Below are 23,192 nucleotides of genomic sequence, written 5' to 3' on the forward strand. Positions count from 1 at the left end.
GGATGAGTGAGGAAGTTGTGTGTATGTATATAGGTATGTGTTTATTCATTCATTTATTCTTTTCCTCAACAAGCATTTATTAAGCATTTATTTTGCCCCAGGCTCTGGCTTGGTAATCGTTGGAGGCAAATAGGACCTGGTCTCTGTCTTCCAGGAGTCCCCAGTGCAGTGAGGGGGTGGGAGTGGGGGGTTGGCATGAGAGCCAGCCATGGAATGTGGTGGCTGTGATGGAGGGAATCCCTGAGTGGGGGCTTTAGGAAAGATGCAAGAGGACACGAGGTATCAGCTGAGTCTGGAAGGATGCAGATTTTTTAAAAGCTCATGACTAAGAGAAATTGGTGAAGAAAGTGGGATTCTGGTGCTTAGAAAAATATACTATTTAGCTGAGGACATGAGGTGAAGGGTGTCATGGAGAAGAGGGACTAGATTTATTTTGAGCAACTCCATTGATTCTCTTTCTGATTAGAAACAGAATCAGTGGATGAACATGACGTGGAAGAAGATTTTGACTTTAGACAGTTCACAAAAATTGCCTGTGTGTGTCTATGTGTGTGTGTGTGATTTCACACTGTAAACATGCACTGCTGAAAATATTCCCAGACCTGGGGATAGTGGTGGGGGTGGTGGGGTCCTCTGGAGGATCATAATTTCATGGTTAGCCTGAAAACTCTCTAGGCCATACCTTCTGCTTAGGATGGAACAAAAGTGTGAGATAAATGTTGTCACAGCTCTGTCCCTGGATGCTGTAGTCAGGCCCATGATTTGTTGATGGGCAATGCTGACTTCTAGAACCACAGCAGGGTGGAAAAACTTGCATGAGAATTTAGTCACTGCTGGGCCTTTACAGGTTCAGCTTTTAGCTATTGCTGAACTTTGTTTGGTGATGAGAAGTTTCCACCCAAGGCAGTGGTGAGGAGAGCTTCTCCCACTCTGCCATCTTGAATTTTGCCTCGACCTTCCATTAACTTATTACCTTGAAAACATTTCTCTGCCTCTATTACTTAATTTGGATAATGTGGTTATTAATCTTTGTAATGTGACTCCCTGGGGCATCCTAGCATCACTTCACTATAATTTTGAATCTCAATCATTCAAGGTGTAAGTCACTCCCAAGGAGTGAATAAGGTGCTTCGTAAAGCTGTGTTAGCTTTTCAGGCCATGAGGATTCTGTTCTGAACCCTATAGAAATTCTTAAATTTGTCTTGAATGGATTCATTTTCTAGCTGTTCCTTAAAAAGTGCTTTGGGGTCTACTGTTACTGAAATGATTTAATTCCATACCCTTTTGGAGGTTGCCAGCCTCCAATTCTCTTTTGCATTCCTGTTCACCTGTTCTTTTGTGTTTGTTGTTTTGTTTTTTGCTCTTCCCCATTTTGTTGTCAAATAAGAAGACGAGATAAGGGATGAAAGGAAAGCGATTTCAGAAGTCTGATTTATTACATCTTCTTAGTCCCATTTTGGCTTGAATTTGTTAACCATTTTACAGACTCAGACTGCTGTTTCTCCTTTTGTAAATTCCAGAGAAGAAATTAACTAGAGTCTGTGCTTTCTCAATGTTCATTTCCTCAGGGAAAACCCCTCTGAGTTTTCTGACTTGGTCGTGTTTTCTGATTTTTTATTCTCTTAGGTACATTCACATTTGTAGTTTTACATTTGAACAGCTGTTACATAAATTATTTCCCCAATTAGGTGGTAAGCTCCCCAAAGGCAGGACTGAGGTCTGCCCGCCATTGAAACTTGAGTTAGGAGAGGAAGAGGCTGTGAAGTGCAGTGGTTGGCACCCAGACTGGAGCCACACTGCTTGGATTTGAAGTCCATTTGCAAGCCTTCCTAGCTGTGTGAACTTTGGAAGGTTAGCTACCCTCCATGTGCCTCAGCTTTCTTATCAACCTCATCTTTAAATGGAGATCATAATAGTACCTTCCTTATAAAGTTGTTGGGAGGATTTGATGAGTTAATATGTGTGCAATGCTGTAACGGTGCCTGGCACATAGTGTGTGCTGTATAAATGCTTGCTGTTATGATAGTTAGCCATCAGAAGATAATTGTTGGAGGGACGAAAATCCTCAGACTAACTCCTGGAGAAGGCTCGCACAGGTCAGGAGAGCTGTGAAGTTGGCATCTGACCATAGCAGGTCAGCAGGGACTTGACAGTCATAGGTCCTTCAATTACTACTGAAATGGGAGGCCTTGCCTTAAAGCCAGGTTGCCAAGTGCTGTTTTGATTAACAATTTAATTCAATGCTGTTATTGTTTCAGAATTGTATTTGGATGTATACTGACTGATCAGCTCCTGACTTTGGTCTTCATTTCACCTTATCCCCCAGCCCCTATCTCAGACATAACCTACACGGTTGCCGGGTGAGGCCGACAGAAACAGAAGAGGGAGCAGAGGCAGAGGGCCTTGGCCCTAACTGTGGAGTTTAGGGCATTGCCCGATGGGATCAGAGTCAAAGGATCCAGCCCAAGGCCACCCGCCTCGTGGAGTTACCAATGGAGACAGGTAGCCCAGGAGAGGTGGCAGGTAGGACAGGTGCTGCTTTAATATTGGTCGCACTGGTGCCTGTAAAAGGAAAATGGGGGCCACTGCCCGCTCCAGAGCCCAAGTTTTATCAGAGGCTGAAGAAGTTGCTACTTTACAGTCAAGTGAAAAAAGAAGAGTGGAAGATTGCTGGCCCCTTTACAATCTGGCCCCATAAATGGAAGGGTTAAAAGGCCCATATCATGTATATGATTAGCTTACTGCACAGCAAGACAAGCTCTGGGCCAGATTGCCTGGCTTGAAGCTCAGCTTTGCTACTTGCTAGCTGTGTGGCCCACGGCAAGTTACTTAACCTTTCTGTGCCTCCCCTATAAAATGGATCTATCAGTAGTACCTACCTTCTAGGACTGTTATGAGTTATAGGTTAACGCATATTGTTTAAAAATAATTTGAAGAAAAAATTTATAGATTTCCTCTCAGTGACCGTTAAGGAAGATGCATGGTCTGTTCTTAGTCACGAAGCCACTGAATCAAAGGAAGAAATGGATTCAATCTGGAGCATTTATGTTTATTCATTGACAGAAGGGCTGGTTCATTTTGGGGGCATGCTTTTGAGAGACAGGGGTGTCAAACAGTTCCGCTAGGCTACATTTCAAAACAAGTAAAATCAGCAGACCACATTCGATAAAATGAATGGCTTTGAGTATTATCAATTAGGCTCCAACCTAGTGTCCTGAAACCCTAGTGCTGGGAAAGATCTTTGAAAGTTGTCTAGAGAAAACCCTCATATGGCGTGCATCTCAGCAGTGTGCGGGAGCCGGCTTGCAACATCTCAGGAGAGCCAACTGGGTCTGGCTTTCTGTGCTCAGTTACTTAACATTGGTATTTCACAATTGGCTGTGTGGGAGTATTTACACCACTGGAATCCGCAAAGGCTACAAATAAGGAAGACTTTATTTAGTTAGTTTGAGAGAGACAGAGAGAGCACCAGTTAAAAACAAGCCCTTCCCTGAGATCTTGGTCTACAACACAAAAGTGAGCAATAAGTAGCCTATTTTTTTTCTTTGTGTCATCTTAAATGGGACTCTGAGTTCCTGTTGCTGCACTGGTAGGAATCTCTGTGCAGTTTAGGTTGTTCATTCATTCACCTAATGTTGTGCGAAGGCCCTTCTGCCTTGGCGTTGTTTACACTGGGTCCAGCTTCTAAGGTGTCTATTGCCCAGCCCACATGGTCCCTTCTGCTATTTGGGGTCTCTTTCCACAACACTGGTTTCTTCAGTGGCGACTCTGGTGGCCTCCCCTAGACCAGCTCTTCTGTCCACGATTAATAGTCATGTGAGTGGTCAGCATTTGTTGAGTGCTCAGCACGTACCAGGTGCTCTGCTAAGCCATGTACATACTTTATTTCAATTTGGGCCTGTTCAGGTCTGCAGTGCCCAATCTGCCCTCTTGTTCTCAGCTCCATTAGAAAGGTCAGACCTAGGATGACTTTTCTGAATAGACCTTAGGCCGGTAGCTTAGATGGAAAAAGACAACACAAATCTTTCCTATCCAATTTGGCTTCTCAACACCCAGCTTTGATGCTGGTGTTGAAGTGAAGATGCTCCATTCAGTCATTTTTTTCAGTTATTGACTCATTCATTCTTCTCTTTCTTCTGATAATACTTTCCAAGTACCAACCCTGTGCTACAATTTTTCCACAGATGAAAATTGCCTTCAGCAAAATTGTTTCTGGAGTAAGCACCAGGTGTTCTTCCTTATTCGTTTAAAAAATGTATTTATTGCCCCAAAGCAGAGAAACAGTAGAAAATAAAAAATTTAAAAATATAGCCACAATCTCATTTTCCTAATGGATTGACTTTTAATTTTTCTGTGTTTCTATTCTGTGTCCAGAAGCAAATATATTTTTCATGTAACTGTGCAGGTATGATTGTTTTTTGCTTTTTCATTTCACATTACATAATAAACTTCTCTCCATGCTCCTACGGTGTCCCACTCATCATTTTTAGTGCCTGAGTAATATTCCACTGAGGGAATGTTTTATAATTCATGGATCCATTTTCCTATCATAGGACAAACAGGCTGTTACCAATTTTTCACCTTTATAAATAAAGCTGCAATGAACTCCACATAGACAGCTTTTCCTTTCAGAGAAATATGTCCACTAGGATAAATTACTTGGTGTGGGATAACTTGGTTAAATGGTGAGATTATTTTTCTGACATGGGAGTTGAAGCCGTCTTACAGATAAATTCCCCACAGGTATCAGTTGCCCATATAACATCTCCAAGAACCCCATGCAGACCCTAAATTGTCTCAGTAAAGATGAGGGGACCATACTGGAAGGGGTGGAATTGAGGAGTCAGGTTTATGTGGCTATCCCTTATTTTTTGGTACATACTTGGCATATCTTATCTTCCTAGATAAAATACCCCTGTGAGATAGGTGCTATTACTATCCCATAAGGAAACAGGATTTCAGACCTTTATCAAGGTCACACAGAAAAGTAGTAGAGCTGGGTCTCAAGCTCAGCCAGCCTAACTTGGATCTGCCCCTAATCTCCCCCTACTGCCTCCCAACGTAGAAAGATACTAAGAGCTAACAATTTCAATCCACTTAAATATACAATGGGCTAAATGCTTTACGTGGACGGTCCCATTCCATCCTCTCTGTTCTGGGAGGTGCGTGGTATTATTATCTTCTTTTTACAGGAGAGGACACTGATCTTGAGAGGTCCAAATGCCTGAGGAGATCCGAGGCAGGATTTGAACCCCAGCAGCCCAATCTTAATCCTAATCATAAAAGTACTGAGTTTGTGCTCTCAGCACAACACAATACCACCGGGAGCCTTAAGTGGCTCCTTTGCAGTCAGGGAAGGTAGTGTCTCATGGTAGGACTGGGTCATGATCATCCTTTACCAGGCCTTCAGCACCTCACAGGAGGCATGCTGACTGTGAGATTACTGGAATTGGTCTTTTTACAAATCGCACTTCCGTGGTACAAGGTGTGGCTTTGTCGGGTTGCATTTATGTGCTGACTTTGAAGAAAGCCAAGAGCCTGAGATGAAGGCATTTCTCATGAGGCAAACAATGCAACAAGTTCCTTTTTGAGCCTGCTTCATTTGCTTTGGTAGACAATGCATTGCTAAACACTAAGATGATGAACTACATGTGATTGTGCGTCAGTGCATCTCTGTGAGGTCCCAGTTTTTTATTAACCAATTCCGACTGACCTTGAGCAAGTCATTTAACTTTTCTAGGCCTCAGTTTCTTCATCTGGAAGGGGAGGGATTTGGACCAGCCCTGCCTCAAGGTCTCCAGGGTGGTGGAGTGAAGTGTCCTCGGCGATTCTGGTCCTGGATTTTCACCCAAGCCAGCTGGACCTCAGTTTCCACCTCGAGAAAACAAAGGACGGAAAGTGATCCCAGGGTGCCTCTGGTTCTGAGATGCCTGGGTCCTGAGACTGCTCCAATTCTGAATTTCAGTAAGTAAAGGATGCCAGAGAAGAAACTTTTTTTGAGGCCAGAGTTAAGCAGGCAAAAAGAAACATGAGTCTGAGCAAAGGTGACCCGGGACCTCCTGGCTCTGTTTCCGCAGGAATTCTCCTCCCTCCTGCACTGGTATCTGGGCCCCATGTTTTGCAAAGATAAACCCTTGCACATGAGGAAAGCATTCACTTGGCAAGACAGTCCCAAGGTTACTCTTTAAGGCAAAAGTAAACTGTGGGCTGGGAGTGTGAGCTGAAGCACGTGGGATGTGCTCTTTTGAGCAGGGTTTTGGGGGCTGCTTGATGAGGAAATTGGCCGAGCCCCACCCCCGAGGCCCACTTGGGCTTTTCCATGTTGAGACCTGGAGCTGAAAGGGCCGGTTGTTGGGTATGCTCTTACAGACTGAGGGTCAACCACGATCCCATTTATTCATTTATTCCAGCAAACATTTACTGAGTGCCTACTATGTGGCAAGCACTATGCTTAAACTTCCTGGGCTGATGCTTTACTCTTGCTCCATATCTGGGATGTATTCTTTTGGATCCATGTCCTGCTTTCACTGCCAGTGTCTGGAAGCCCAGCTGACTGCCCCCCTGCCTCCTTCAGACCATGGACATGTACTACAGAGATTTCTGGGGAGCTCTGACAGAAGAGGGTAGCATAGTGGAAACTCTTGGGAAACTCAACCTGTGGGAACCTCAGTTTCCTTACCTTAAATTGGATACATTAAGACCCATCTCATGGGGTTTTAGTGATAACCAAATGACACTTGGTAAAATGTCCAGTTCAGAGCTTCAGTCTGTTGCTTCCTTTTCTTTTCAGAACTTACCTAAGGGCTCTTCTTTCTCATGTCTTGACCCAACATAGTTCTTTCCAGACAGTTTTTGGCCCTTACCACCAGGGTCTTTGCCAGCCTGTTTAGCACCTTCCTGTGAATTAGAAGCATGCAGCTTCTTCGAGCAGCGCAGCAGCTCCGATGCATGGCTTGGCACGAGGACTGCACCTTTGTGCAGAGGAAAGGAGGCTCCTCTCTGGAGTGAGGATTTCGGCCTCCCCTCTTCCACTTGGCCGGTCCCTCCTGGGCCTATTGACCTTAGGAGGCAGCCCTGGAGCCTACTAGCCTGAGTTTCTGCCTCTGCCAGCTGGGGTGTGCCATCTGCATCAGGCAGCGTAAGGAGCCGAACCAGGCTACCACGGCCCAGGTCAAGCATCTCTGCTAATGGGGAACTATAGGTCTGACCTCACACACACCCTGCCAGGGTTCTGCCCTTACAGCCCTGCTCGGTGAACACCTGTCCTGCAAGGTTTCCTAGGTTTTACCTCATGGCTTCCATGTGAGGGCAGTGGTCCACACAAAGTCATGGGCCTAAGAATGCACACTCCTGGGCCCCATCAGAGCAGCTGATTCAGTGGGTGTGTGGAGGCCTGGGAATCTGCATCATCCCAAGTTGGCAGATCACTCTAAGAATAACTTGCCTTGCAGTTAAGAATATGAGCTTTGGAATCAGGCTGGGATTCCAAATCTTTGGCTCTGCCACTATTTAGTTGTAATCTTGGGCACATTTACAGATGGTTTCCTCATAGGACTATATATAAATATGACGAATGTGTAAAGTGCCTCCCACATTGCGTGGTATATAACAGGTTCTCAAAGAATGGAGGTAGCGATGGTGGTTTTGGTGGTATAGGAAGTAGTGATCCAAGAGTCCTTCTGTTCCCATCAGTCACAGATTGTGAGCAGAAAGAATTTCAGATAAGATAACTTCCTGTCAAGATGTTCTGGGGTCACCTTCATTTCTACAGTTTGGGAGGCACCAAAAGATAGGTTCTGGGAATCTGCAGACAAAGTCCAAGGCTCGGGGGATGATCAAGTCCACCTGGACTTTCTGCAACTTCAAAGAGGCACGTGAGCATCCTGAAACACTCCCAGAAGGCTCTGTACCTCTGGTGCATGGATATATAGACAGACCAAAGAAACAGAATGGAAACCCAAACACCCAACTAGATATGGGAATTCAGTATTTTATAGAAGTGGCTTTTCAAACCAGCAGGGTAAAGATAGACTTTTAAATAAATAGCATTGGGAGAACTGCGAAAACAGAAAGACATAAAGTTGGATCCATACCTCACACCATAGACCAGGAAAACCTCCAAATGGCTCAAATTTTTAAACGTAAAATATGGAAACCATGAAATGACTAGAAGAAAATAGGGGCAAATTCCTTTCTAACCTTGTGAGCAAGGATCTTCTGTGACTCAAAATTCAGAAGCTATAAATGGGTATTAAATTAGACTACATTAAAACAAACAAAAAACTTCTGCATGGCCAAACAAGTTAAATTAAAAGAAATAAAACACCATAAATAAAGCCAAAAGACCAAATAACAAAGTGAGAAAAATATCTGCAATTCATAACATAAAGGTCTAATCTCTCTGGTCAATAAAAAATGCCTAGAAACAAAGAAAAAGAGCAGCAACCCAGAGAAAAATGTGCAAAGACAACGTGAAGAGACATTCCAAAGAGAAATAAATACAAATGGCCCTTTCACCTATGGAAGAGCCACAACCACACTCTTTAAGAAGAAAAATACATATTAAAACTATACCAAGACACAGGCCTTCCCTATCAGATTGGTAAACATTCAACAATTTGACCATACATCTCGATGGGGAGGTTGGAAGCTATTATGAGGGTGAATTGGCAACGTCTATGAAAGGTAAAATGCATTTACTCTCTCCCAGCATTCTCTTTCTGTGGATATATCTGCACAAACATGAAATGAAATTAATAAAAGGGTTTTCATTGCAGTATTGTCTGTACTTATAAAATATTGGAAACAAGCCAAATGTCCCTTTAGAGACCAGATCAAAAACAGTGATACATCCCTCAACAATACGACACAGCTCCACTGAGAAAATGTTGTGTAGGAATTTGAAAAGGTCTTTAGAACGTATTGTTAAGTGACCAAAAGCAAGGTACAGATAGTATATAGAGTATGCTTTTAATCTGCATAAAGAAACCTTGGAAAAGCACAGGAGAAAGTGATAAAAGTGATTACCTATGAACCATGCGAATGTTTTACCTCTTCAAATAATAATTCTAAATAAGACAAAGGAGCCCAGCTTGGTTTATTTTCTGCTTGCATCTTTCAAGATATCCATTTGTCTGGATGCTCCTCAACTACCTCTAAAAGCCTTCTCCGTGCCCCAGAGGACTCTGGGAGCCGACTCTCCACTGTCTGGCTGTGTGGCCAAAGGTTTCACTCAGCCTTGTATAAGGCTTACCTGCCTGCCCAGCTGACTGTCTAACCATCGTGCCTTTTGCCACCCCTTTGCCCACTTGGCCCTGAGGGCCCTTGACTTGACCCGTTGAGTGAGTCAGAGGGTCTGTGGAGTCCCCAGTGACCCTAAACAGCAAAGGCAGCCCGGCAGGGAACTTTCTAAGTAGGCAGCTTCCTTTCTGGCAGGACTGGACCTGCCGGATGGTAAAGTATTTGGAGCCACTGCCAGTCAAGGTGCGGGGAATTCTACAGAAGGAAGGAGGCTTAGAGCTTGGAAGCCAGGCAGCGAGGACTGTGATGAAACCCAGAGGTGCTCAGCTTTGGAAGGTGTGGAGGAAGTGAGAGGGAAGCAAGTGCTTTTTGTCAGCCTTGTTAGACTCCTGTTTTGCCCCAAGGCCTCCCAGGCACTGCCTTTAAAACCTGGCGCTTCTCCAGCAGCCAGGCCATCTGGGGCTGGTGCTCATGGAGTGACGGGAGCAAGGACATTTTAGATGTGTCAGAAGTGACGAATGTTGAAAAGTGCTACTGGCATCTCCGGGAACTCACAGTTCACACTGGCAGCTAAGATGTGCCAGGCTCTTTGGAAGAAATTGCACTTAGGAGGATATGGGAGAATCTTGAAAACAAGCAGCTTCGACCTGCCGTCCCAGATGTGCGGACGAGGGGGTGGGCTGTGCGAGAAGACCAGGGAGCACGAGAGCAGCGCAAGGGGGCCTGGGACTCGGTAGTACCTGAGGTTTTGGCAGGAAGGAGCAGGAGTGTATTGAAATGGAAATGGGCAAGCAGGGGCCTGAGGTTGGAGGCAGCAGAGCTTCAGGCTGGAAGCACTAGGGGCTCCAAAGCTTGGGCCTGCTAGTTGCCACCCAACGGGGCTGAGTGGGGGCAGTAGCCAGGAGCCAGTCAGAGGCTGGAGGTATGCCCGGGGCCTTGGCCCAGAGTGAGGCTAGAACAAGGCTCCAGCGTGTCTGGATTTGAAAACACCCCAGGGAATGTGTTACTAGAATCCAACATCTACCCTGAAGACAATGCTTCCTAAGAGGAGGGGGCCTCAGGATTTGGGGTTCAGCATAGCCTTGTTTTGAGAGTACAAGGCCACTAGTTTTTTTTGCCTCTGCAGGGAGATGGCTCATCCTGACTACTTGGAAGTGGGGGTGGGGATGCTGTGGCAGCAGCCCCTCTGGGCCATGATGGGCCAGAAGAAGGAGGATGGAATCACCCCACCAGGGGTAAGGGTGGGGCATGTAGCCAGGCTCGGGCAAGTCACTGGGAGGGAGAAGAGTCAGTGAGAAGGGGTCTGAGGACCTGAGGGCTCGGGAAAGAGGGTACAGGACCCAACTGGCTCCACACAGCCTGTCTTCTGCAGGAGGATGAATGGGTGTGAGAGAGGATGGATGGGGGATGGAGGGACCATCACCCGCCCAAGGTGCTTTCTGGAGAAGACACAGCAACTCTCTCTTCTGACCATTTCTCTGCCTCCCTCTCCCCAAACCAGGAGAGAGAAAGAGAGAGAGACAGAGGGAAAGAGATGTGTCGTAGATGCATTGTCATCCTCATTATCACCATCACTGCCCCGACTTTCTTACATAACCTGCTTAACTTGTAGAGGATTGAACTGTCTTTCCACCTCCTACCTCTAACCAGCCTTTGCTGATTTCCCCATTCTGCTCACAAATTCCTCTTCAGGCCCCAACTTATCCCTGCAGTCATCTCCACTCCTCCCACCTCTTTCTTCTCCTGTTATCAGCAACTGCAACTCACTGTAGCACTAACATGTGTGACTGCTTGCTTCCCAGCTGGGTCTGTTTCCACACCTCTCTGCCCATCATATCCTCCTCATCCTGCCAAATACTCTACCCCAACCGGAGCCCTTGAGGGTCCCTGATGGCCCCTCGCTCTTCTGCCTCCCAGCATTTGCTCCTGCAGTGCCCTCTGCTTGGAAACTCTTCCCTACCTACACGTCCACCATCGGCCTTGAAGGAACCAGAATGGGTGCTTCGTGGTTGAGACTTCGGGAAATGTCTCCTGACAGCTGGTTAGGTGAGGGGCTCCTTCTCTGTGTTCCCAGGGCCCTTTGAAGATCTTGAGGGTGGGATTCTTATTTGCTGGCTGAATCCTTCTCTAGGCTCTAAGCTGAGGATGTCTTATGAATCCACCCATGTGGTCCCAGCACCTAGTACAGGGCCCAGCACAGAGGTGGGTTATTTGCTGAATTGAATTAACAGGATACTTTCATTTTTCTGGCCTTCCTAGGAAAGGATTCATCACAGTGAGCCAATAGTTGGGGGAAGGGTAGGGCAGAGGTGGGGACCCTGCACGGGCTCACTTCTAATTCCCACAGTCCTTTCAGGAGTCATGAGCTGCTGGACCACTGAGTCAGCAAGCCCTGCTTCTGTCTTACTCTCTAGGAATGATCTGGAAAGGAAGGCACCGACGACTGTAAAGAAAGGGCTGGACATTTCTTGGAATCATGGGTGGTCCTTTGTTTTGTCCTCTTCTAAGTGTCTTCCAGAGACCAAACCTGTTTGCCTCTCTCCCTGCCTGACTCTCTCCCTCCTTCCCTCTCTCCCTTCTTTCCCTTCCTCCTTTGCAATTCCTCATCTATTTCAAGTCTTTTAACTCAATTTTTAAAAATTGACTTTGTGAAGGCTTTTATGATCACAAACTCTTTGTTGGGATGTTAATAAGGGTTATGGGGAAAAAAGAGTTCTGTGGTCAAATAAATTTGGAGAATATTGTATTAAACAATGTTGATCAGGCTTCTTGATGCCCAACAGAGCTCTTAAGAAGCTACTGTGCATTTAATTTCTAGAAGGAACATATGATATGCAGTGGCCTTAAACTCAATTGACTTTGGAACAGGCCTTGCCCCATCCCCATGCTTTTTTTGGTAAAGCATTTCTGGGACTGATATTCCATGGAACACACTTGAGGAAATTCTGTTGAAGGACAATTTTCCATCACGCCTGTTTCTTGTAGCACTGCAACTGACACTTGTCTCTCTGCATTAATATCTTGAAGGTTTGCCTTAGCTGTTGTGATGAAGGTAAGGCCTTGATTTTAGGACACAGAACTGGTCACTTTGAGAGGTACAAGGGTCTTCTCAGATACTTGTTATAGATGGTGATGCAAGAAAAATGAGAGCCACCCCTCTGCATTCATTACTCTGAGCAATAATGCATTATTCCCATCACTCAGGAGTGAACAGCCTTTTGCTTTTTGCGGGGGTAGGGTGGGGGTATATTTCCTTTCAGTCTTTTTCCACGCAAATACATGTAACTTACGATCTTACTTCTTGGTTTTCTTAAAGTACAGAGGGTCTGTTAGTCAAAATTTACTGAATGAATAGAAATGGGGCACTGTAGAGCAAGCAGTATGTTGGATGGTTGGGAAGTGTTTTGAAAAATAATAGGCAAATTTATTTTTCCAATTGAGCTCCTAGGATCCTGAGCCCAAAGATCCTGTGGAGGTACTTTTGGGGCTGCTATGGGGGAAGAGAAAAGGGTGCAGAATCTGAAAGGGCCGAGTTCCAACCCAGATTAGCCCTAAGAAAGACCAAAGAACAAGCCTGGCATGGAGCTATGCATGAGTTTAATTAGGGATTTACACAGGAGACAAATCTTCCCAATAGTGGTGGGTTGGGAACAGTGAAATGAGCATTCTGGAGAGAGAGGGGGGGGGGGGGAGAAGGAGAGAGGAGGCGGACAGCGAGAGTGAGAGGGAGAGAGCAAGAGGGAGAGAGGGAGGGAGGGAAGGAGAGGGAGAGAGAGAGGAGTACAGGGTGGGGGGAAGTTATAAAGATTTGTGACAACAGAATTTCTTGCGAGCTTTGGTTCCAACAGGATCTCACGAGATTACAACCAGATCTCCTGAGATTTGGTTGCCAACAGTGATCAGGGGAAGGAAGTTTTAATGGTCTCCCCTGGTGGGGGGCCTGTAGCCTGGTCGTGTTGGCGGCTGTGCGTATCTCGTAAAGGAGGAGGGGGCGAGCTCCTGGGCCCTGGGTCCTCACCAGCCTGTTCCTGACGCTCCACCTCCGTTTCAACCCAAATCACACTGCTTTTAGGTCTTAACACCTTCTGCTTGAAATTCTGTTTGTAGGAAGGCTTCCTACATACATTCAAACACCACAATTCTAGTCCAATCTCATTTTACAGATTAAAAAAACCACTGAGATGCAGAAAAGTTAAAAAATGTGTCAATCAATCGCATATCTGGATACTGGATCTAGAATCCAGGTTTCCTCGCAAATTGTCTAATGTTCTCTCCACCCAATCTTGTATTTGTTTATTCCCTTCTGACTCAGCCAATTTCCAAAGAGTAAAATAAAAGATAGCAAGGAGCAAATAGTGAAGATACTGTGGTAAATCCACCGAGAAACAGTTGGGAGAAAGGTACAGAGAAAGCCCATCTGTTCCTCATTTGATCTGTTTCACTGCAGTTCTTCCTATGCTAGGCCTTAAAAATGTAGAGAAACGTATGCTCAGAGCAAGGGCTGCTAAGCCGAGAATAACTCATAGACACAGTACAATACCCCAGTCTCCAGTGAAATGAAGTGTTTAATCAAAACTGCCTTATTCTGTAAATACTCAGTCTATTGATGAAGAGCTCTGCAAATAGAGGCAGCAACTAAGCAAGCCTCTGGAGAGGCCCTGGGAGGAACTAAGGCAGTCAGAAAATAATGGCAAACATGCCTGTCTTGACTGTTTGGATGGGGGGGGGGGGGTTCCCTGCAGAGGAAGGGGGCTTGCTTGTGTCATCAAGTATTTACTGCATATGTACTCTGTGTTCAATGTGGTGGTGATGGGGGGTGAGAAGGAGGGGCAGCAGAAGGTGTCAGATGCACTTGTCAATCCTTCACTTCGCCTGGCTGGTTAGTGTGGATCCCTTCAATTGTAATGATGCTAATATTTATCATGCACTTCCCTTGTGCCCTGCACTGTTCATTAACCTCCCACAAAACCTCTGAAGTGGCCACGGTCACCCTCACGGCTGGAACTTGAACCCAGGCAGCTTGGTTCCAGAGCCCACATTCTTCTTTTTTTTTAGGATGATGAAGCTTATCTACTTATTTGTGGTATAATTCACACACAGTATAGTGTACAGGTTTTAAATGTACAGCTCAGTTTTCTACATGTGTGTACAGCAGTGTAACCACCACCCAGATCGAGATGGAGAACGTTTCAATTCCCAGACGCTCCCCTTAAACCTCTTCCCAGTCAATACCACCATAAGACACAAGCACTGTGCTGACTCCCATCACCATTCATTAGTTTTGCCTATTCGTGAACTTTATGTAAGAGGATTCTTGCAGTGTGTACCCTTTTGTGCCTGGCTTCTCTCGTTCAGCCCTATGCAAGCTTCATCCATGTTGTTGAACTTACAGAACCTGCATCCTAACTGCCATGCCGTATGGCCTCATGTCACATCAACTAACTCCATGATGCCTTCCAGAAAAGTCTCTTTGGCAAGTGGTATGGTTTATGCAGAATCTCCAGAGCCTGAAGGATTGGGGTGGGAACACAGAAGGTTAAGTTCAGAGAATGGCCAAGAAAGGGACTTTTTAGGTAGCTCCTAGGTGTTGCACAATTCTCAGTCCGTCACTGTTGAGTTCCATGATCCCAGATTCATTGGCATATGCACAAAGTTCCTCTTTGGCTTTTGCGTTTCTCCTGTTACAGAACACGGCCTATCACTGCTACATCCTCAGCACGTGAGCCACATTCTCAGGTGTCATCAAGGGCACTGTGGTTCTCAACCCAGGGCAGTTTGGCAATATCTAGAGACATATTTGGTTGTTATGACTGTGTGTGTGGGTGCCACTGGCATCTACTGGGTAGAGTCCAGGGTCACTGCTCAACATCCTACAATGCATAGGACAGCCCCATGCAGCAAATTATCTGACCCCAAATGTCAATAGTGCCACTGCCCAGAAATCCTGGGCAACTCAGGGAAGCTGTTGGTTGCCTCCTTTTTCTGATACAGGAAGAGAGGAAGTAAGGCATAATAGAAAGAGCTCTTTGCTTAGTGTTAGAAGACCTGGGCTCAGTGTCCCACTCCACCACTGACTAGCTGTCTGACCTTATTCAAATCACTTAACCTCCACGAGGCTCACTTTACTCAACTGTAACTTGGGGACTGTGATGCTTGCCTTTCCTACTTACGGGGCTTGTTGTCAGGGTCACAAGTGAGAATGTTAGTGGAATCTCTTTGACATGCCTACATGTTATTATTTTACTTGACTGGCAGCAAATCAAGCTTATATGGGCATTTCTGCGTCTAATGGCAGTGCAAGAATGTTTTCAGCAGGGTTTCTGTTTCACCAGATGCATTTGCCTGTGTTCAGTTTCCAGGGTCATAGCCTCATTCTCAGATTTGTGTGGGAAAGGAGCTCATGTACAAAGTGTATTTCCTGGCACTGTGGGCAGGGCTTCAAACAGCCCTGCAATCCTCTAAGGCTGCAGTTCTCAACACTGAAACTCGCAGTGTAGAAATTCTCCTAAGTTACTGTGAGATTGCTAATGGAGTTTGCTCCAGGAAAGCAAGGTATTTTTCAGTACTGAGTCTTGGCTTTGGTTTTGTCATGTAAGAGGCTGGGACAATAGGTCCCCCTGGGTGAGGCTCTGTGCATGTTAGTCTGATGAAATATTGCTGAGCTCAGTATGCTATGTGATAGTGTTACACGGTGTAAAGAGGGGCACAACTCTAAGAGTAAGAGGTAAGAGGCTTGGTGCTGGGCAAAGCTGGTGCTAAAGAAATGTTAGGTATTTGTTGAAACACTGAAAAACTTTGCTTTGTGAGTAATAAGAGAGTGAGTTGAGGCAGTAATCAGCTCTACTCAAATGAAAAAACAGTGTTAAAGGGAACCCTAGTGATTAGTGTGATAATGGATAGTGTGAGACACTGATATTTTGTCATCATATTGTAATTATTAACATAAGTAGTGTTGTTTGGAATCTTAATATGGAGTGGAGGTGGTTTAATTCCTCAAAGTGAGTCACCCCAAATTCTAATATCCAAAAGTGTGTAGCAGAAGACTTCTGCTTCTGGCCAAGATGGAGTAACAGAGTTCTGATTTATCCTCTTACCTTAAACACCTGGACAAAATACATGAAACAACAGTTTCCAAACACTGGGCAATACACAGCACAGAATGAGCAAGGGGAAACAAATGAGGAGAGTTGTATGATTGCCCTAACTTGCAACCTGGAGACTGTTGCTGGGCCACAGGCCCCCTCCCTGTGGAGGGGAAGACAGAGTTAGGATTTTGGGTAGCCAAGGCAGCCAGAGCTCACAGAGAAGAGTACTGGAGAGGAGACAGCTCTGGAGGTGCCCTGTGAGTTTTTAGCTCAGTAGAGATTAGTGCAGGCATATGAAGAAATTACCTAAGGCTGGGAAAGAACTGCACAAAGGAGGTAGAACACAATCCTGTGAATCCCAGGGGCTGGGAAGAGTCTGTGTTCCCACCAGCCAGAGTGAAAAACCTGGTAACCAGAGGGCATCAGATAGATGACTCAGTTTATTGCCTCAGGAATGGAGCAAATTAACCCCAGACTAAAGGCTGCTCTGGCCCCACCTGACAAAGTTTTAAAGTAAACCTCCATCCAAAGGATCAAACTGTTCCTGAGTATTTTATCTGCATCCCAGAACAAAGCTAAAAGAGTATTGTGCTGGTTTGAATCTATTACAGACTCCACAAAAGCCACGGTCTTTTAATCCAATCTTCTGGGAGCAGACCAATTGTGGGTGGGACCTTTGATTAGATTATTTCCATGGAGGTGTGACCCGGCCCATTCAGGGTGGGTCTTGATTAGTTTACTGGAGTCTTTAAGAGAACTCAGGGAGAGAGAGAGAGCTCAGAGCTGACAGGTCCAGATGCTTGGAGATGCAGACAGAGAGACATTTTGGAGACAGCTGTTGAAACCAGAACTAGGAGAGAAGCTAAGAGATGAAATCCAGAGTTTGCCCTTGAGAAGCTAAGAGGGGAACCCTAGAGGCTTAGAGAGAAATACCCTGGGAGAAACAAGCAAGGATGCACAGGAGCTGAGAGAGAAAAGCTAAGACAGAAGCCCAGAGACATTTTGGAGAAAGCCTGGGAGAGGCCCAGCAGACTCTGGCCATGAGCCTTCCCATGTGACAAAGGGGTCCCAGATGCCATTGGCCTTTCTTCAGAGAAGGTATCCTCTTGTTGATGCCTTAGTTCGGACACTTCTATGGCCTTAGAACTGTAAATTTGTAAACTAGTAAATCCCCTTTATAAAAGCCAATCCATTTCTGGTATTTTACATTCCAGCAGCTTTAGCGAACTGGAAGAAGCATTTAGAATAATACAAGAATATCAGCACCAACAAAGTAAAATTAACAATGTCTGGTATCTAATCGAAAAATCACCAAGCACGCCAGGAAAAAAAAAAAAAAAAAGAAAGAAAAGAAAAAAAGCAGTCAAATGCAACTCATAATGATGAGAAAAATCAATCAATCAAAATCAAACTGGAAATGATACAGATATATAAAATGAGTAGACAAGAACATTAAAATGGTTATTAGAACTATACCCATATGTTCAAGAAGGTAGAGGAAAGCATAGGCATGTTAAGGAGAGACATAGAAGATGTAAAAAAAAAACCCATGTTGAACTTCTAGGGATAAAAACAGTGTTTGAGATGAAAAATACTTTGGGTGGGATTAAAAAGATTAGATACTGCAGAAGAAAATATTAGTAGACTTAAGGGCATAGCAATGGAAATGATCTAAAATGAAACACAGAGGAAAAAAAAAGACTGAAAATAAATGAACAGCATCAGGCAGCCATGGGACAATTTTAATTTAATTTGGAATTGAAGGTTCCAAAGAAGAAAGAGAGGGCAACAGAAAAAAATTCTTGAAGAAATAATGGTAGAAAATATCTAAATTAGATGAAAACTACAAACACATAGACCCAAGAAGCTCAAAGAACCCCAAGCACAAGAAACATGAAGAAAACTATACCAAGGCACAGCATAATCAACTTGCTTTAAAAGCAGTGATAAAGAGAATATCTTAAAAGCAGCCAGAGTGAAAAGGCCACATTACATACAAGGGAACGAAGATAAGAACTTAACAGACATCTCACGGGAAACAGTGCAAGCCAGAAGAGAGTGGAGCAACATCTTTAAAGCTAAAACAAAGGCACACAGTGAACCCCAGTGCCTTTGGGGTCAAATGTAAGTTGGTAGATGTTGGGGAAAAAAAACTCATCCCCAAAGCCTGGCTCTGTGTAAACAGAAAAGTAAAGCACTGACATGCGGTAGTCAGATAAAGATTACAGCACTGTGCCCACATTTGTGAGAGAATAAGAAGAAAGAAGAGAAAGAATAATGGAAAATTGCACAGTGATGCTAAATCAGTCCTACCGAAACAGGTCCAAGTTCCACAACACATTATTCTGTCTGTGTGTGTCCCCATCTTAGTGAATAGCAACCCCATGTTATGAGCCTAAGCCCCCTGGACTCCTGCATCTCTTTCGCTCCACTCCAGTTGGTTTCTACAGCTCCCTGATTTTGTCTTCTGATAGCCTCTCAGGTTGCTTCTCTTTTTCCAGTTCTAATCAGGCCTTCAAAACCCCCCACAAACTCACTATTGGACACTGGCGAAGTTGTTACCCCTCTGGGTCTGGAGTTTGCCCCTTTATAGAATGAGGGGCTTTTCACATTTAAAGCATGCATTTCAGTGATGCTTTAGGATACCTAAATGTGGGAACCTCTGTTGTCTCACACTGAAGATGTTTAACTCTGATGCAGTTATGTCCAGAGAGAAAGAAGTAGAGATTATACACGTGCCCTGCCATAGTAGGTGCTCTATAGTAATTGGTGAATAAATAATTGAGTGCTTAAAGCAAAACAAACCAACCTCAAGTAGTTATATTCTGCAGAACAGTATCCAGTCTGAGATGGACTGAATATTACCCCCCACAAAGATGCCCGTTTCCTAATCCCCAGAACCTGCAAATTTGTTACCTTATATGGTAAAGAGACTTGGCAGATGTGATTACGTTAGGGATCTTGAGATGGGGAGGTCATCCTGGATTATTCAAGGGGTCTAACATAACCACAAGGGTCCTTACTAGGGGAGGAGTAAGGTCACAGTCAGGGAGAGAGACTGGAAGATTCTCGCTAGTGGCTTCCAAGATGGAGAAACTGAAAAAGGGAAGGGCACGGAGTGTCTCCCCAGAGCCTCCAGAAGGAAGGCAGCCCTGCCCACACCATGCTTTCTGGACTTCTGAGCCCCAGAACTGTATGATGGTGAGCTCGTGTGCGTTAAGCCACTGAGTTTGTAGTGATTTGTTATGGCAGTGATCAAAAACAATACGCAAGCCTTATTTCCCACTAACTTCCTATATTTTCTGAGAAAGACATTTAACCTCTCCAGGTCTTTGTTTTACTCTCAAACTCTCCTATATGAGGTAAGGGTAAAATGAAATGACACAAACCACTAATTGAAGTAATACAAAATACCACTTTCTAATACAGTACTCCTACTACTTCCATGACTACTAGTACTTCTAATGCTGCACAAAAGCCTCATAGACATTATTTCATTCAGTCCACTAAATAATCTTATGAAGTAGAGATCATTATCTGCCTTTAATAGACAGAAAACTGATGCTCAGAAAGGTGAAGAAACTTGCTCAGAGCTACGTTACTAGAAAGTGGAGGAGCTGGGATTCTCTCTCAGGCCGTTCTGACTGCCAACAGGTGCCTTGCTCATGTTGTTACACTGGTAATTATTAATTTTATGGAAATGGGGAACATGATGATGATGATTATTACTGTACTGCTTTGTTATTATTCTCTCCTCATGCCTCTTTTCCTGTAACAACATCTGACTGCTCCACTCATCATATTCCAGCCTGTCACCGGCTTGTCACTGAAGTGATTGAAATGCTACTAATTCAACATTACGACTTCCTAGGCTGGGCGAAGTTGGCAAAGCCTGGGGAGATGTTTGTTTATCTGAGAGCAAATGGCTCTGAGGCTTGGAAATGGAAACGCCCTTCCTAGCACACCCGAGAGAAATGCGGCTGCATATGGTGAGGAGGCAGCCATTTGTGAGTGGGGCCTGGATGCAGATGCTAGCTGCCCTCTGGGGTCTCTTCAGGCGTCTCAGTTGCACAAGAGTGAACTAAAGGGGGCTTCTATGAGGGGCCGTGTCATTTGAACACGTTATCCTTTTTTTTTTTTCTACAAACAAGGCACACACTAATTGTAGAGGGTTTCCAGTCCTCCTTCCCTGTTTTTCATTTACCTGCTTCCTCTTTCCCTTTCCCCTCATTGTTCTGAGGTCTGTTTGTTTTTAAAGGTTTGGTTTGGCCAGCAGGAGTTACGGCCAAAGGGGCCAGCTCTGCATGAGCTGTACTTCCGGGAACATAGAGGAGCTGTTTGCTCTGAAGGTTGTTGGGCATATTTGGATAATTACATTCATTCTAATATTTTCACTCATTTCTGATCATCAAAGATCTCAGAAAGGTTTGAGCTGGTGCAGTTTCTTCTAGTTTGTCCTTGGGAGCAAGTGTCTGGAACAGGGTTGATCTAAAAATGTTTTCCGAGTGAAGCTTTGTTAATAGGGCAGGCTGCAAATTCACATCAAGGGAGTGTCATCTTTCAAAACAGCTTCTTGGCAGAAAGGGATGTGGAATTTTAGAGAACTCTGAATTGGTTAAGCTTCCATTAAATGAACCCCTTCATTCCAGACTGTGCCAGGCAGAATCCGGGGACCGTGGGCCATGAATAATTGACTTCTGCGGTGGCAGGATGCCCCAGAAAGGTCACAGTGTCCTTTGGGATGAAACATTAATCAGTTTGAGGAGCTTCTTTTTTTTTTTAATTTTCTGTGTTTCTCTGTGTCTCCTTTTCTATGTACTTTTTTCTTTTTTTGGCTGGTGTTTAGGTTTTGTCTAATTTAATGGAGGTGAAAGATGGAACTGTTACTCTGGGGTCTGGAGGATGTTTCTGGAATGACCCTCATTGTGACAGATCATCTTTTTAGGACCGTTTCTCTTCCTCACGTTGACTGCAAGCCCCTTGTTCTAGTTTGCTAATGCTGCTGGAATGCAAAACACCAGAGATGGATTGGCTTTTTTAAAAGGGGGTTTATTCGGTTACACAGTTACAGTCTTAAGGCCATAAAGAGCCCAAGGTAATGCATCAGCAGTAGGGTACCTTCACTAGAGGATGGCCAGTGGTGTCTGGAAAACCTCTGTTAGCTGGGAAGGCACATGGCTGGCGTCTGCTCCAAAGTTCTGGTTTCAAAATGGCTTCCTCCCAGGACATTCCTCTCTAGGCTGCAGTTCCTCAAAAATGTCACTCTTAGTTGCACTTGGGGTATTTGTCCTCTCAGCTTCTCCAGAGAAAGAGTCTGCTTTCAACAGCCATCTTCAAACTGTCTCTCATTTGCAGCTCCTGTGCTTTCTTCAAAGTGTCCCTCTTAGCTGTAGCTCCTCTTCAAAATGTCACTCACAGCTGCACTGAGTTCCTTCTGCCCCTCAGCCCATTTATATGGCTCCACTGATCAAGGCCCACCCTGAATGGGTGGGGCCATGCCTTCATGGAAATGATCTCATCAGAGTTATCACCCACAGTTGGGTGGGGCGCATTCCATGCAAACAACCTAATCCAAATGTTCCAACTTAATCCCCACTAATATGTCTGCCCCACAAGATTGCATCAAAGAATATGGCTTTTTCTGGGGGACATAATACATTCAAACCAGCACACACTGAGGACAGGGGCCATGATTTTTATCTTTCACCGCGCAGCCCGTGTTGTATAGTTCACCCCCAGGGCACGTGCACCTGCTTAGACTCTGAGACCATGACCAGACCACTTTAAGATGAGAGGGGATGGTCTAAGACCCTCTGCCTTCTTAAAGGACTGTTGGATCTAATGAAGTCACTCTGTGGGCTTTGATCCCCTTGGCTTTTCCAACCAGCTTGGCAGACCCACCTCTCCAGGTCATTCTATTTCCTTCCCAACTTCTCTCCTGACTCAAAGGCTCCCATCCTTGGTTGCCACATTTATTCTGCCTCTAATTGGGATGGCCCTGTCTCTTAAAAGGCAAAATAAAACAAACCCCCAAAAGCTTCTTTCAATTCAAAGTGGAATAAATGTTCATGGTAGAAAACTTAAAAATAGAGAATACCAAACATGTAAAGAAAAATAACTAAAAATAACTAAAAATAACTAAAATTACCTGTAATCCCATAATCAGATAACCATTGTATTATGATTTCTTTCTAGGTTTTAAAAATGTGATATGTATCTGCATGTATCTATATGTGTATAAGCACATGTATATCATTTAGAGCCCTGATATTTTTTAACTAAATGTTTTATCTTGGACATTTCCCTATGGTATCAGTAATTGGTTTTAGTGGCCACATAGAATTCCATTGTGTGGGTCTACCAGAATTATTTGATCAGTTCTCTACTGTTATAATTTAAATTGTACCCACTTTTAGTTTTTCTCCAATATAAACACCACTGTTATGCAATCTTGTTCATAGACCTTTTTCAACATCTCAGATCATTATCTTTGAATGAATTCCCGGTAGTGGAAACACTGGATCCCCACATCCTGCTCCTGCCTGTCACAAGTCAGGCAGAAACCGCTTGGGACTTAGCCCTTGGGGGTACAGTACTTCTCGCTTCTGTTCCCACAGTATCTGCTGTGATCACTGGAACATTCCATGGCAGAAGCCATTTACTGACTAAATATCTTTGAGTCATTTAGTGAGATTCAGCCACTCTCTGTTTATTACCACACCCTCCCCAGGTGGAGCCCAGGGGCTAAAAAGGAATCAGGGGAGATGACTGAGCTCCTGTTTGAATTTTCAGGTGGGTCAATAGCTGAGAAATCTCAGGAAGAAACATGCTGGGGCTACGTATGACCAGATGATCATTTAATTTGCA

The 23,192-nt window shown here is 44.6% G+C and overlaps 1 protein-coding gene across 6 annotated transcripts in view; it reads right to left on the reverse strand.

Annotated features, from left to right (window-relative positions):
• Window positions 1-23,192, reverse strand: part of LIPC (lipase C, hepatic type) — a 211,363-nt gene that overhangs the window by 85,366 nt on the left and 102,805 nt on the right. The gene's annotated exons all lie outside the window — the stretch shown is intronic.

The sequence above is a fragment of the Choloepus didactylus genome, chromosome 4 (assembly GCF_015220235.1).
Source record: "Choloepus didactylus isolate mChoDid1 chromosome 4, mChoDid1.pri, whole genome shotgun sequence".
NCBI classification, from domain to species: domain Eukaryota; kingdom Metazoa; phylum Chordata; class Mammalia; order Pilosa; family Megalonychidae; genus Choloepus; species Choloepus didactylus.